The sequence below is a fragment of the Watersipora subatra genome, chromosome 1 (assembly GCF_963576615.1).
Source record: "Watersipora subatra chromosome 1, tzWatSuba1.1, whole genome shotgun sequence".
NCBI lineage: Eukaryota > Metazoa > Bryozoa > Gymnolaemata > Cheilostomatida > Watersiporidae > Watersipora > Watersipora subatra.
Genome location: NC_088708.1, coordinates 69,172,217 through 69,186,323, shown reverse-complemented (window position 1 = coordinate 69,186,323; position 14,107 = coordinate 69,172,217). Strand labels below are relative to the sequence as shown.

The following is a 14,107-nucleotide window of genomic DNA, read 5'->3' as shown; positions in this document are numbered from 1 at the left end:
AATAATTTATATTTTATTTTAACAAGAATGTGTTGAATTTTTTTGTGTTACTCATAATAGTTTTTGTGTTATTGACAAGTCAGCAGCATATGCTTTTCCAAGCTCCTGGTATGAGTATTAATGAGATGAACCTGGTTATTCTTGAATGTTGTCAAAACCACATTTTAGATCTCCTTTGTATAAAGTTTGCAATGCTAAGTAAGTAGTTGTCTACTCTTTGTTGTGTGCTTGCTCTGCATGTTTCTGCATGAATTGGGTTACAGGTCGTCTGCTCTCGGTAGTCTTCTGCGTACGCTAGCTGACTCTCTGTCTCTATCATAGACCTATTAACTATACTATAACCTATAACTATATACTGTAGTTAATAGGTCTATGCTCTCTATACACAACTCCTATTGCATTGTCACTTCAGCTCTGCACAGTGGCTTTTCATGAACTTTGGGAATTGGTGCATGTGAAGCTGCTCGTATTGCCCTGCTATTCTGGTATCTGTTGTTAGTACTTCTAGTACCTCTAGCAGTACTTCTGACGCTAATAGAAATATTACACTTTTGCAATCATCAACTCTATTAAACTTTTGCATAATTTCTCTAAATCTTCTGTAAAAAACCCCAAATTTTTCATAGCTTTGTGTTTAGTGCTTGTGTAAACTGTGACTCCATTTTTAACAGGTTTCAGTTGGCTGTAAAGTATGACGTTCCAAACACGGTCATAGACCCTGGGCTCAATGTCGTCAGAGAAGCAGTGAACAGTGTAGCTCAGCAGATGCTTAAAGCCGTTAAAGGTACACTCTAGTCTCCTGAGTTCTTAATTTCCTAGCAACACTTCTTCTAACTGTTCTTTTGGGTCAAGGACATTCTCTAGTTGATATGCCTTACTGTAGGTCTCAAGTGGGCTGCTTATTCAGTGGGAGAGCAGTTCCATGGGAGTATTCTCACAGACCAGCTTGTCAGAGACACTATGCATGGCTTACGGAATATTGTAGATGGTGAGTGCTCCATCTCCTACATTGGGAAACTGTCTTATTCGAGGTTTTACAGTTTTGGGAGTGATGTTACCGCATCTTCACTAGTTTGCTGCTGTAGGTTAGCTTCAAGCATCAGCATGTTTCAATACGTCATCAGTAACAGCAGCTTATTTGGATAATGCTATATTTTGTATTCTATGTTAACACGTTGTTGCGATGACTAAGATGTAAAAAATAACATGGTTTCAGCTATTTCTACTTCTAGAACCCTTTAGAAGGTTCTAGAAGTAAAGATAGCGGTAGGCAGGTTAACTGAAGCTAACTGAAAGATAGCTGAAACCTGAAAGTGGAGTTAACTGAAACCTTCTAAAAGGTTCTAGAAAGTTCTAGAACCTTTGAGAATGTTCTAGAAGGCTCCATACATATCAGATGTACAACAATATGGAGATATTTCTTGCTGTGCTGTATAGCTTCACTCTTACTAGTCTCCTGAAAAATTTTTATGTAATGACTAAAATCGTACAAATATCAAACTACAATGTGATAGGTTTTGGGAGAATTCTTGTCGATTTTGATAGATTTTTGTACTTCAGCGACAGCTTTTATGGTCATAAATTGTGATTATTATAAGTATCTACATTTGTTTTCTAGACTTGGGCCCTATTGTCAAACAGCATCTTCATCACTTCTCTATGTATGATTTCTTATGGAAGGATGATCTCAATGCTGCCTATATTGAGTTCATGAAGTCTGATCCAGATATCGGCACGATAGAACGAGAGGTAGGGGACATTACATAGTTATATTGCTATACCAGAGTAGGGTGTAAATATATATTAACATTGTGGGTCTTTCCTGCCTTTTGTGCATTCTATCATGCATAGCACATGAATATTTGGCAGTTTTGTAAAATAATAATTTATTTTTCTCTTTTACTCTGTCTTGTTTAAATATTTTGCTTCCAGTTGATCGTAAAATTTGCCTTTAATATATATTTTAGTATATATAATGTTTGTATGGAAAGTTCTGGTCTGTTATGAACAGGTGGAGAGACTGCTGAGAATTGAGACCCAGTTGCTGAGTATACCAAAGAATCTGGTGGTTGGACCCATAATCCTCAACACATCACCAATTCAGAATGCTCTGCATGGTTTCTCCATGGCATGGAAGGCACGGTATGCGGGTGTTCTTCATGAGGAAGCAAAAGTAAGTAAATGGCCACAGACTTTTTACAGCCTGTCACGCCATAAGTGATCAATCACAGTGTCAGGTCAATTCCTGAAGCTTTACTGTAGACGAAGTACCACCTGCACTCACTAGGTGCAGGTACTGGCTGTGCTCTCGTGGATAGTAACCAAATATGTTTTACCGAACGCCAAAGTGGCTAAAAGCTGCCTGTTAAAAAAATACACTTTTTTGTCATTGTAAAGGAACTGACTGAGTTCCTCTACTTACTCCGCCAGTACCAAATTACTCAAGTGGAAGGCAATGAATAAATATTTCACAGTAAATATATATAAGAGTACAGTTCAAGATGCAATAAAAATACAGTAAACTGTACGATGGTGCAAGTCGCATCTGCTGCGTCTTTTATAGCTCCAGAAGCTGGCTTGGCTCCACCTCTTGGTGGTAAGGCCGACTTGGTTACTGACTTTCGACTGACCAGAAGTGTTACCGAGGGCCATATCGTATACTGAGTCAGAGCATGGCCCGGTGTCTAGTTGAGGCTCGATGGCATTGGTCGCCTCAGTGTTTTCTCTCTTCTCTAGTTTGGCCCTAGTCCCGGCGATCGGCCACCACATCTATAATATATATTTCGCAAAGTTTGTGGGTATGTGTGTAGTTCCAGCTATAGCTATTACAATCTTGGAGTAAAGAATCCGTATCGCAGAAGATTTAATATCGGACCCTCTGGTTTGCCAGTCTGACACCTTACTAACTCAGCCACACAAGCTTGATAGATTCCTAGGCGATATATGTCAGTATATGGGAGCAAGTACGCAACGGCTTTCCATTACTACGCAGGGTGATGTCATAACGTCACAAGAAGTTGGTAACTCTTATTAGTAAGCTTACTCAAATTATCCATTGGCATTGTGCCAGGCTAATAGCAAGTGGCAGAAAACTCTCAATACCTCCATTGTTTATAAGCTGATTTTTAGTGCCCGGGCAACGCCGGGTAGCACAGCTGGTTATATTATAAACATAATGCAGAACACTCTCTAAGCTATTGAGTAAGCCTTTTTGACGACCTTGGAAAGAGCTCAAGTTAGTTCATCACCGATCCTTCGAACAGCAAATGAATTATTATTATTCAGTTTCATCAGCTGATTTATGATTGTCCATCTGGCCTTCTGTGACAATAGTTTTTTAAGAACCTCTTTTTAAACATCTTCGCCAAATGATATCTGAAATTACCTTTTGCAATTGCAGTACAGTCTTAAGCTTCCTGTTAATAAAGTGTTGATTAACTGACTTTTTTATGGAACCAACATTGAATTGGCAACGAGTTGAACAGACTACAAGATATCAGTTTCAGAAGATCGCAGTCATGCAAAGACAAAAACTAGGGTTGAGTCATCAAGGAATATTTTTGCACGGTCATGTGATTTCATCTGTTAAACCTTGCCTTTGTCATATTACCATCAGAAGAGGAAAAAAACCTTTAACAACACTGCTGTCTGAATTTCTTTATTTCATTTTAGACAGGTTGCATACTTGCTGGTTATTTTTTGGCAGCTCCACCCATTTACAAAAATACTCTTTTCCAAGTGTTTTACGGAATCATCAACCTCGATGGACCTTTAATCATAATAAAATATGTGAGGCTGAGCTGCTTCTTTGAGCAATGCTGACAAAGTAGGGGGTATAGAGAGCTTGTGACCAAACAGCGGGATTATAAAGATGTCTGATGCTGTCAGTTTTCACCTTGTTTGAGCAAGCAGTAAGAACAGCTCGATATATTCTTGCCTTACAATAACTCGGTTAAATTTATTAATAGAAAAAGCTAGATGCTGCCATCTTGTATCGCTCGAATGTGAGGAACAGGCTCGAATTGGATGTGAACACGCTCGATCAGCTCAACAGCTCGTTGGTTTTGCTTGAAGAGGTCAGGGACATGGAGAATAAAATAGACAATATCTACCTGCCAATAGAAACACTTTATGGCAAACTCAGGTTGGTTCCCTAGTCTATAAACTGGATATGTAGAATGAGTCTATGAGGGGCTATGAATAGATGCTTTCCATGTGACATTCCATTTCTTGAACAATATTTTAAAACATTGCTCTACGGTAAAGCAAGGTGGAACATTCTAGAAAACATCTGGTTGATGAATATTTGTGTGGTTGATATATCTCATCATTTTGCCCCAGAGCTTACTGTCTCTACAGAGCATGCTCTTCCCATGCTTTATGTTCACAATTTGGTAAACTATGTCTTATACACTTACATGCATCACTAAATATATTAATATGTATTTATAGATTTTTATGAAATGCATGGAATATATTTAGTTGATCCTGCACACATACTACTCTGTATACCTATAGAGTAGTATACTTCTTTGATTATTGCGATGGATAAACATTAATGTTGAAAATCTGCCTAGACTATGCGGGTGATATATTCACTGTGTATCTGTGAGCCTACAGTCTTACTCCAGAGTAGATGTGTTGCATGTTATATCATGATGTTTACACTGTTCCATGTGTATCTTATGCGCTGATAACAGAATGTACGACGTGAGAATACCGAGGCCTGAAGTCAACGATGTGGACAACCTGAGAGCCGACTGGGAAGAGCTTCTACAGCTGGCTGATAGGGTGAGAGACGACCTTCTCAAGGAGAAGAGAAATGCTTTTGAACAGGAACTCGACAAGCAAGTCAAGGTCAGTCCACTCGTATGGGCATCACTGCAGAATTTTTCCTATGTTTATATTTTCATTTGCCTCGGGATCGCATTAAATAAAGTTTAGATAGTTTTTATTTTGTACCATTGAGTCATGAAAACGATTAAACAAATGTAATTAATACTTCCATCTTGACTTGATTTTGATTATCTTATTTACATAGTATTGTTTGTGTCATTGCTAATAGACACTTGCATCAATCTGTCATTGCTAACAGACATTTGCATCAATCTGTCATTGCTAACAGATACCTGTATCAAGTTGTCATTGCTAAAAGACACTTGCATCAATCTGTCATTGGTAACAGATACTTGTATCAAGTTGTCATTGCTAACAGCCACTTGCATCAAGTGGTCATTGCTAACAGACACTTGCATTAAGTTGTCATTGCTAATAGACACTTGCATTAATCTGTTATTACAAACATATACTTGCATGAGTTGTCATAGCTAACAGATACTTACATCAAGGTGTCATTGCTAGCAGAAACTTGTATCATACTGCTGTTAGATTTATTCTCCACAAATTTCACTATACTTTCTTCTCTTAATTAACAGACGTTTGTGGTGGAGGTGATCCAGTTTAGGAATGCCTTTGATGCCCAAGGGCCGAGTGTGCCAGGCATCAGTCCAGAAGAAGCAGTCGGCAGACTGCATGACTTTCAGCAGAAATATCGGCTGTATGATGCCAAAAGGAAGACCTTAGACTCAGTCTCCAAACTCTTCGGAATCAAGTAAAAACTATTAAAAATGCTTATAAATTAATTTTATTAAAGCTCCCATGTTGGTTTGATGCAACTGCTGTCACAAATTCACCTCTACAGTTTATTAGTTTTAAAATGCCTCTTAATATAATTACACCGACAGTATTATTTTAGTTTCTACTTCGGCAAGCCGCTTGAGTCATCAACTGTCAAGTTTTTGTAAACGCTCCACTCGTATTGCTTTACAGTTGTGGTTCATGATTTAAATTTACTCAAATGGAGTCGCTGAGAATCTAGTCAATAAAAACTAGGAATTTAAAATGATGTTACTGTTACAGGTGCAAACCATTTCCTGAGCTAGACAAGACGGGCGAAGAATTGGATCTGCTTGGACAACTCTATGGATTATTCCAGAAATTCATCCGATTTGACAAGCGCTTCAGAGACACTCTCTGGGCTGAAGTTGACTTGGATAACACAAACAGAGAAGTAAGATAACGCTTTGTTTTTTAACTCTCTATTGGTTTGCATCTGCTACAAATACCTGCTTATCTAATAAATTACACTTGACTCATTTTATAGACTTCATGTTCTTGTTATGTTGGCTCATCATTATTTTTAACCTTATAAAGCAGTTTGCTCCTTACTAGTTCTGAAATATTTTGATTATTTAATATTACACAAGAAAGTGCGTTACACATTTTAATTTTACGCAATGCATTTAATAAAACCTTTTCATGATTGTTTACGAATGTATTAGCTATATGCAAGTATGCAACTATCTCACTCTTTCTCACATAATTTCACTAGCCAGTTCTTGTTTGATATGAATATACTTTCTTTGATTTGTATAAAAATTTTGCCAACCTGTGTATTTGAACGCTGTCTTCCAAGTGAATTAGATTTATTATGACTTGAACCATACCGTGGACTAAGCGGTGGACATGATGTTTCTTGTGAGCTCTCAAACACAGTTGAAGCAGCAAGTTATTTTGCTCTGTAGGTTGAATCCTTTTGGGATGAGTGTCTGACATTGCCAAGTAAACTCAAGGACTGGGATGCTTACCATGACCTTAAGGGAGCCATACAGAAGTACTTAGATGTCTTCCCTCTTCTCCACAGTCTCGCAGCTAAGGTTTGTTAATGCATGACCTTAGTAAGGGTTTTTGATGCATGTACAATCTCTCATTACTCGTTACTAGCACTAGTTCAGTCAGTCATTTTTATCATTGTATTTAATATAATTTTGAGAATTTTCTACCCTTGTTCTTATTTCTAAAGCATATGGAGATGTATGAGTTATCTAAACTCAACACTTTACTGGCCGGATACCTCCAAAGATTTCATACTCGCGTGTTTCACGCCATTCTGGTAACATCTCGGGGCACCGACATTGACCATGGTTTAATATTTGCTGCCTATCACTGCATATAATTTGCATAAGTTTTGGTTGTGTGACTTTGATGTCTATGGCGCGCATGACTCAGCATTATCAAATATAACTGGTTAAGTTAACTGTCAACTAGTAGATATTCAGTGAGAATACTGCTGATGGGTTGGTTTACATTTACCTCGATTTATAGTTGCCTGAGTCACTCTCAGAGTGCCTCTCATCAGTTCACACCATGACTCATCACAACCTCTATTTTATTAGTATTATCACTGTTTTATTTATTTATTCTCTCCTGACACTCACCGTGAGTTTCCTCAGTATATTAGTCTATAACTTTTGGTCATTACAGCTGTTCTTTTTTAACTGGCCATTCTTAAGGAAGTTCTACTATTTCTACTGATGTGATATCTACATATTTACTGGACAACCAATTATGCCTCACAAACATAGATGACTGTATTTTCCTCCCTTATCTAATAGGTCGTTGCAGAGCTAGTAGTCACTGCTTACTATTGTTTCTCTGGTTATGCATTCTCATTTTTTACTCAATTGCAATTGTCTAACAGTGTTACCTTTGGATGATCTTCAGCAGCCTGTTAAGTTTGTGAAGCTCCAGAGCTTGATACTTTAATTCAATGCGTATCTTTTGATGCAGGAGATTAGAAATCGTCATTGGCTGCAAGTAATGTCGGCGACAGGAAGCTCATTTCAGCTCGAGGCCAACGTCTTCAAGATGTATCATCTCCTAGACATCGACCTCATTGCGTGAGTCAGTGTGAGCTTGGGTTAATAAAGGGAGGAGGGGGTTAATATAGGGAGTAGGGGAGGGTTGGTTCAACAGAGATACATAGGCTAGTTTAGCTAACTGTTATCAGCCTGGCAACTGTTTTTATTCTATGTATAAGTACTGGTTAAAAGTGTACTGAAACCTGCACCTTCTTGAGACAGCTGTTTGGGTGCTATCTTTGAATTATGTTTTACTCAGATTCGTTGATTTTGTGTTGACTTTTTCTGTGGATATGAGTGGATACGCTTAACTGACTGAGTTAATTGAGTTATAATACAAGAGAATGCTAAAAATACATTGTGACTCATTTTTGATGGCAAAATGTGATTAAAAGGAAGTGACAATTGGCTGAGGTATAGCTCCAGTTTCTCCTTTTTCTCAGGCACAAGCAGGAGATAGAAGACATCTGTCACGCAGCCTCACGTGAGATGGAGCTTGAAGTGAAAATGAGAATTACAGAGGAGGAGTGGACCGAGCAGGTACTAGCCTTTGAGCACTACAAGAAACTTGGCCCCATCTACCTTGACAAGGCCTTTACTGAGAGACTCCTTGAGCAGCTTGAGGACGCACAGGCTTTACTTGCAAGGTATGAATAATCCAGAAAAATCTTCTGATGCCTCCTGCGTGTTTCTTATGTTTCTTGGTGAATCTTAGTTAGTCAGACTGTCATTGTCTGTGGGGTAGGTAAGTACACGATGAGCCCAGCTTTTAAAAGTTTTTTTAAATAAATCTGTACATTGTTTGAAATCATGGAGTACGTGTGGTATAGTTATGGATGCAGTGGTTTAAATCTAATGTACCATCTAGATGTACTTCATATCTCTTTACCTGAAATGCTACGAACCACTTCTTTACCATTTATAAATGTGCAGCATGCTGACAAGTAATGTTCTATAATTGTGCAGCATGATGACAAGTAATGTTCTATAACTGTGCAGCATGCTGATAAGTAATGTTCTATAACTGTGCAGCATGCTGACAAGTACTGTTCTATAATTGTGCAGCATGCTGACATGTAGTGTTTTATAACTGTGCAGCATGCTGATAAGTAGTGTTCTATAACTGTGCAGCATGCTGACAAGTAATGTTTTATAACTGTGCAGCATGCTGATAAGTAATGTTCTATAACTGTGCAGCATGATGACAAGTAATGTTCTATAACTGTGCAGCATGCTGACAAGTAATGTTCTATAACTGTGCAGCATGATGACAAGTAATGTTCTATAACTGTGCAGCATGCCGACATGTAATGTTCTATAACTGTGCAGCATGCTGACAAGTAATGTTTTATAACTGTGCAGCATGCTGACAAGTAAGTACATAGGACCTCTGAGAGAAGAGGCCGCTTCATGGGCAGAAAAGCTAAAGGAAGTAGAGGATGTGCTAGAGGTCTGGCTTGAGGTGCAGGATCTTTGGCAGTATCTTGAGGAAGTCTTCAGCAACCCAACCGCATCCAAGGTAAGGAGCTCATGCTACGAAGATAATTCTGGACTGTTTTAGACTTCCAATGCTACAGTTAATATTTACCGGTATAACCGATGCTATGACATTCCAGCAAAGGGCTAGGACTCCCTTAACTCAAGAGTACCTTAGAATAAGTGAATATAGTTTATGTAATGTTTTTAACTTGGAAAAAAACTTGCTAGTATTTCAAATATAATTTATTTGTTATACATCAATTGTTAGTCATCTCTTACTGCAGGAGCAGCCAACTACAGAGTCTTTCTTCAACTGATTTCATGTTATTCGACTCGGTAGTAAAACCAACTAGTGGCCTTTTTACAGCTTGTGAGAAGACTCATACTTGAATGCTGCTTATACTCCCTCTACTCCAGCTCAGCAGATTTTAAAAGCAGTATAATGCTCCAATATAAATCATTTCTCTAATTAAATAATTTTCAGGGTGGCTCAATAACAGATGTATGACTAGTTCATAGTTCAATGTATAACTATTATGCTGAATACAGAGTACCTCATTCAAACTGTACAATATATGGTTTAGTCTGACGTTCCTTAGCCCATCACTCTGTAGCTATAAGTTCAGTGATTAAGCTTGCTACAGAGTGTAAAAACCCTAGACCTCTTGTGAACTGGTCATTAAAAACTGATTAGGACTTCCATGCCAACAGTTAATATGCAGAAAAACTATGAGCCAACAAGATAACAGTAAATTTGTACCTAGCTACGTGTAAGTGCTTAGCTAGGGTACAAATTTCCACTAGTTTACACTTAGCTACATAGCTAAATGTAAAGAAAGTTGCTGAAGCTATCTTTCACATAAATCGGTGCTGATATGTGGATGATATTCAGGCTCTTTCCCACCTTAGTCAAGCTTTATGTTCAAAGAGAACAAACATAGTCATCAAATATACAAATAAAAAACCTGCATGTGCTTGTTTACCATGTATAGTCATTAGCGCATTCGCAGCACTGAGAGTGGAGACAATTCCCGCTATTGTCGGCTCTTGTAGGAACTGCCACAAGAAGCGAAGAAGTTCAATCGGATAGACAAGGGCTGGGTGAAAATGATGAAGAGAGCTTATGACACACGCAATGTTTTGCAGGTAAGCCTATGGGCTTGTAAAAAATTGAAGCATTTTTTTTCAGTGCAAATGTGACAAAATTTATTTGAAATTCAATTAAAATTATGGCTTTAAGAATCTTGTTGCATTACTACTGGTGTGTATGTGCTGGTGGGCGTTGTTCATGTGTGTGGGTTGAAGAAGGACAGTATAGAAAATGAAATATTCTACAAATCTACATATTTGTGACCCCGGCCGTCAGAATGTACAATCGTGCGGTAATTCCATTGTTCACAATAGCGGCGCTAAACGTGCTTACGCTATTATATGACTCACCGTCACTATTTTAGTAAACATTGGTTTATAGTGCATTCAACCCTGCTCTTTCACATGGTCTTGTTTATTTTTGTGTCTGACCAATCATTAAGCCAGAATTGCCTTTTAACTATACCCATATCGGTGGTTGCTATGGAATTTTTCATAACCCAAGATCATAAATATAGGCTCTAACTACGGGTGCACGCATGCATGTGGCTATTTCCTGTTTTGATGCTTCAGACTAGAACAAAATAAAACCATCGCAAAAATTACGGCTCGTTGCTGCTATTAATTTAGATGAGTATTTCTACTTAGAATCTGAGTCAGCTGCCTCAGATCATAGTGAAAGCGATGATGAGGGAGGGTTGTCATAATAGGGCAACCTTAGAAATACAGCTTCTTACGCAATATGAGACTGCTAACGATAATGCGAGTAATAACGGTCATCCTCATGAATTAAATCAAATTACCGCCTATCAAAGATCAGCCTATCACTGCTGATAACATTCTTATTCTAGCTGTTGACATCAAACTAATAAGTGGGTGCAAATGTAAGAAATTATGCGCTAGTTTTATGTCGTCTGAACAATTAAGCCTCATTAGAACTGTGTATCAAGAATTACCGAAGGAAACATTGAATATGGTTGTGTTGGGACAAATTGCCACTAGCATAATAAACAAACCCCTCCAATGCACTACAATAAATCTCTGCAGCGTACTTGTGCTACACTGTGTGAGTGTTAAACTACATAAAGAAGCTCTAGATTGAATGGTCACTTGATGGGTTGATATTTCCGCATCCTGATGCCCCCTGTTGTCACTTTTCCTTGACCTTACCACGACCTTCTGTATAGATGGACAAATCTGAATGCACTTCCAACACTTTGTTAAGTTGTTGGACTGTCATTATAAGCAGTCATAGCAATATAGCTTGATGAGAAGTGCCCGGTTTGAAGCATACCCTTTTAATGAAAAACTCCAGGACGGTGAGGTTTTAGCCACATATATTGTTAACCTTACCATGACCTTTGGGAGGTCAACCATCAATCGATTCGGAACAAAAATGCAACCATCATTTTTTTCAGGGTTTTATTGTAGATAATGCCAGGTTTCATCAATATAGGTTGAGATTAAGTGGTCGGTTGCTATGGCATTTTGATTTGTAAACAAATACCATGATTTACAGTTCATGAATCACCAACTTTATCCTGCTTAAACTCAAAACGACAGTTTTAGTTCATCACGAGACCTTCTCTACTAAATCTTGCATAACCTGGGCATAAATAATCTAATTTAAAAAATTTAAAATGCATTAAAATCCTCAGAATTTGCTGATTTCAATTCTTTAAATAACTCAAAAATGTGGTTTTAGCACGATTGTACATTCTGACTGCCTGGGTCACATTTTCTATCTCAGCCTCCTGTTTATTGCAGTGTTGCTATGGAGGAGAGGTTCCTAAGGGTATAGTGTTGAGACACATTTATGAGGAGTTAGAAACATGCTTCAAATCTCTAGCAGCATACCTGGATGGTAAGAGAAGGATATTCCCGAGGTTCTACATGGTGTCTGACGCTGTTCTTCTGGCTATACTCAGCAGACCTAATGATCTAGAGTCAGTCCGGCCGTACTTTAGGTGGGAACTCAGGCTAGCTTACATCTCATTTCTTTTTAAACATAGCCATAGTTTCAATGGTGGGCTCAGTTGTAATTAGATTGGTGAGACTGACTCTCTTTCTCTCGACTTCTTCAATTTCAGTGTATTTCATCGGTGGTTGTTTCTAAGGCTAACGATGTTTACTGCTGTTTCTTTTTCTGTGCAGTAAAGGCTATATTTAGTAAGAGTGTCATATGCACCACTAATAGATTGGTACGACATGCAGAGCCAGCAAGGCCAACTAAGTAATTTTCTTCTGCATTTTGATCACGTGTTTTACAATAATAAATATCTGTAACACAGGTGCTTGTTCAGCGCCATCAGCGATATCAAAGTGCGAAAAGCAGGCTTTGGAGAGCTTGGAGAGACGGGGGGTAGTCCATTCACCTTATCACCTGATGGTGTGCACAGAGAGGGCTCAGCTGACTCGCCCTCTAGGCGGACTGGAACACCGAAACAAGGCTCAAAGAGAGGCAACTCACCATCTGGCCTCGAGCCTAGAGTACAGACACCTGTCAAGGTTGACAAACGGCTTACAGAAGTTCATGTATGTAGTTAAGAGCTGTGTCAAATATTCAGTAACTTGGTTAAAATCGGCACTGTGTCACCTTAATAGAGGCTATACAAAGTGTGTGTTATTGGCCTGGTTTACATAAAAAGCCTTTTTTATCAAATTAATTTTTATTCCAGGAGTATTTTTAGTTTTCGTTGAACGAAGCTTTTAATCAGCTACAAGACTAGCTTGGGAGACGGACTAAAATTGAAAAGGTTTTTCACATACTTAAAAATTTTATGATAAATTAAAGTTTTGCCCATGCTAAGGTTTTATGCCCCGTATGTGTATGGTAAACCTTTGTATTGTTATCAGCTTTCTGAAGTTTTGCCCATGCTAAGGTTTTATGCCCCGTATGTGTATGGTAAACCTTCGTATTGTTATCAGCTTTCTGAAGTTTTGTTTTATTTCCCGAAGCCCGATAATCTTTTACACGATCATGTGTAGAGCCTTGTTGCTGGTAATGTAAGCATTTGTTTTCTTAGAAAGGAAAAAGTGGAGTTGCTAAGGGTGTCAAAGCGGTAAGCACTCCCTACCCTCTGCACGTATTTCTTGTTTGTCCCGATTATTGGTTACCTGGTTTATATTTTCAGTTGCTCTGTTATCTGTTCTACTATGGTTGTCTTTAACAGACTGACATGTATTGAGTATGACTGCTAGCTCATGAGTCATTGTTGTCTAGTATTGAAAGCATGCCAGTAAGGGTGTTTTCTATAATGCTCTTTTAGTTTTCACTCAATTGTGACGCAGAATGCACATTCATCTGTCTACCAGCTATATGTATCTGTTGCTAATTGCTGTTGGTGTAACAATGACTGGTTTTTTGTAGAACATTTCTACTCAGCATCAGGGTCCAGCCATTAACCTCCCATCAGAGTTCCAGACTGTAGAGAATGTAACGTTGGACGCTTACGCTATCGCAAGCTCTGACGGAGAAAAACTCACCCTTAACAATGAGGTAGCTCCATCACAGCCTAGCATGTTGTTACCTATATATATATATAGAGCAGCATTTGATTTGTCACGTAAAAAAGACGTTTTGCTTTGGCAGATATGTAACAACCACTGTTTTCTTTGCAGGTTCCCTTAGAATCAGGAGTAGAAGTTTGGCTTGGACAGCTAAAGATGGAATTAGAAGACACCATTAAAGTCATGCTAAGCCATGCTATTCAGGATATCAATGCCAACCTAGCTCTGGAAGACCTGGCCTTCAAGGTACTAAGTTAAAATAGTCTCATACGCAATACACAGCACTTGAATGCTGATGGGTTTTTTTTTGACAGATAAATGAAAAAAAT

General features: G+C 38.4%; 1 pseudogene; it reads left to right on the top strand.

The window, feature by feature from the left end:
* Positions 1-14,107, top strand: part of LOC137390844 (uncharacterized) — a 75,395-nt pseudogene that overhangs the window by 13,149 nt on the left and 48,139 nt on the right.